Here is a 2,858-nt window from a genome sequence, read left to right as displayed (position 1 = left end):
ATAGATCCTCTACCTCTGCAATATACAAAATAGTTAAGCCAAAAAACGGGATAACTCAGGAAAAAACAGCAGTTACTCACCTCGACCACCATTCTGGATAAAAGGGACCATAGTCGCATCACTCCAAATGCAACTCATCCAAAATAGCACCAGCGCACGCTCTAGATAAGGACGAAGTGGGGAAAGGCTGGCCTATAAGGTGTTAAACTAGTCCGTCCCAGAGTAGGGGACTGGTTTTGGCTCCGGAAGCTCCTTAACATATCCAAAATATCAGATGGGGAACCACGCGCGCAGTAACGTATAAGAAACAGATCTTCCACTCATGAAAACTCTTCAGCACGTCCAGAGCAATGTCCTTGGCTCTAGAGCGAGTAAACAAATTATACCAGCCATGAGAATAACGCCACTAGTAGAAGGCCACTAACTTGTCAGCCGACGGCGTTATACCCAGGAAATTACAAGTATACTCAAAATGGCGGAGACGAACCATTCCGAGAGGATGTATTTGGGTCAAATATAACCCAAACACGCCCAAAACCTCCAGCAGAACCTAGTAATGGGCAACCGGAAGTTTCCAAGGAGGAAATACTCCTTATACACGGCAATCTTGCCGGCAGGATCCTGCCTGACAGTTTTGCCTGGAGCAGGCAACTCAGGCTCAAACTCAGGCCCAAGGTGATATACCTTGACCAAGCTATCTAAGTCTTCGGAAGACATTCGACATCTAACAAACTTCGTGGTATTATTTTTCTTTACTTTTTTAGGCTGAGAAGACTCAACCATGCAAAGATATGGAAAAGAAAGGCGTAGGGATGGATAGATTAGAAATAAGTATACAAAGAAATAGTGGAAGATAAAGATGAATAGGAAAAAAGGAAGGCATAACACATCCTTTTATACCCATCGCAATTAATGTCGGGGAGTGGAATCAAGAAGAGACAGGACACGCAGCCCAATCAGCATGCGACACGCCAAGGACATGGCAGTAAAATGTGTTTTAGCTGGACGCGTCACCGGGATTCTCGCCCACGTGCCTGACACGGACAAAAAAACTGCTCTGCAAAACGTAACCGTCGTCAAACCTGTCATATCAACTAGGGGTGTTCAAAACTATCAGAATCCAAATCCTTATCCGAATTATCCGACTATCCGTATCCGAACTATCCGAAAATTTGGATATTCGAAAATTCGGATATCCGAAAATTCGGATTCGGATAGCAGTTTTCAGATTTTTCGGATATACGAATTATCAGGTATTTTAATTTTAATATTTTTTAATTTTATATTATATTATAAAATAACAAAACCAATAACAAAACCCTAAATCACATAACATAAGTGATAACACAAGCATATTCATAGCTCCTCTTTCTCTCACTAACCTCGACAGTCGTCGGCCGCCGGTTATAACAAATCCCTCGTCAGACTCTAGTCATAACACAAGTCACAAAACCCTCTCCGGTCATAACAATGTTCACAAAACCCTTGCAAAGTCAAGGCGGCACCACTGGTCTACCGTTGCCAGCCATCACAGATCCAACACCACCAGTCATAACCCAACAAATCAAACATACAAGACAAGACCTATGATGCTTAACTTGCTATTTGGTAACATTCTCAACAGATCCAACACCATCTGTCATAACCCAGCCATCAAAAGTCTACCGTCGCCAGCCATCACAGGTCCACCTTCGCCGGAAAAGACAAAATGGGAAGAAGCGCCGCTATGCCGATGCTTGGTTGTTTAATGTTTGGTTTGTTGGATTTAGAAATGTGTTATTTGGTTGTTGTATGTATGACCTGTTGGATTTGGAAACTTGAATTGATAAGATATGTATTGTATTTATTATTAAAACAATGTTTTTTTTAACTTCTTTTCGGATCCAAAGTTCGGATATCCAAAGTTTCGGATTCAGATTCGGATAGTGATTTACACTATCCGAAAGGTTCTGATATCCGGTTTCGGATATCCGGTTTTGAAGACCCCTAATATCAACTACTACTCTATTGACGTTCATTTAGTTCATCTCCCCCCCAACCCAAATGACACGTCATTTCAAAAAAGAATTATCTCAAGGAAGATAACTATATTCACGATTGAATGGCTCCGCAATGGGACGGTTATCCATAACCTCCCGCCATAAAAGGCTCCGCCATGGGACGGTTGTCCATAACCTCCCGCCAAAAAAGGCTCCGTCATAGGACGATTGTCCATAACCTCCCTCCAAAAAAGGCTCCACCATGGGACGGTTGTCCATAACCTCCTGCCAATAAAGGCTCCGCCATGGGACGGTTACCCATAACCTCCCGCCAAAAAAGGCTCCGCCATGGGACGGGTACCCATAACCTCCCACCAAAATAGGCTCCGCTAGGGGACAGTTATTCTTAACCTCCCGGCAAAAAAGGCTCCGCCGGGGACGTTTATTCTTAACCGCCCACCAAAAAAGGCTCCGTCATTGGCAGGTTACCCATAATCTCTTACCATCAATGGCTAACAACTGAAATATTCACAACCAAAGGCCCAAGTTAAGTCCGTAGCTCCCCTTTCTTCAAAAAGGACAAATACGGATTGAGGGGACTTGTAGAGGTAAGGTGCTAAACGCACTCCTAAACAAGTTATATATTGTCCCGGTGAGTGGAGGGGTCAAGCGCCATGCGGATATAATGGCGTTAGAAGATATGACAATACGTATGGTCGTATATAATAAACATTCCTTGACACCTCAGGAATGGTAGCGCCAAGATCTCCACCAGCATGGGACAAAAAGGAAGAATATTCATCGTGAATGATGCCCAACCAATAAGGGATAAACAACACATAAATGACGGTACTACCTAGTACGACACGTCAATGTCAA

This window comes from Bidens hawaiensis, unplaced genomic scaffold (genome assembly GCF_021521415.1).
Source record: "Bidens hawaiensis isolate Kalapana, Puna unplaced genomic scaffold, B.hawaiensis_p1.1 tig00009160_1, whole genome shotgun sequence".
In the NCBI taxonomy this organism is placed as follows: domain Eukaryota; kingdom Viridiplantae; phylum Streptophyta; class Magnoliopsida; order Asterales; family Asteraceae; genus Bidens; species Bidens hawaiensis.
The sequence above is the reverse complement of the archived record's forward strand: the minus strand, read 5'-3'. Positions refer to the sequence as shown.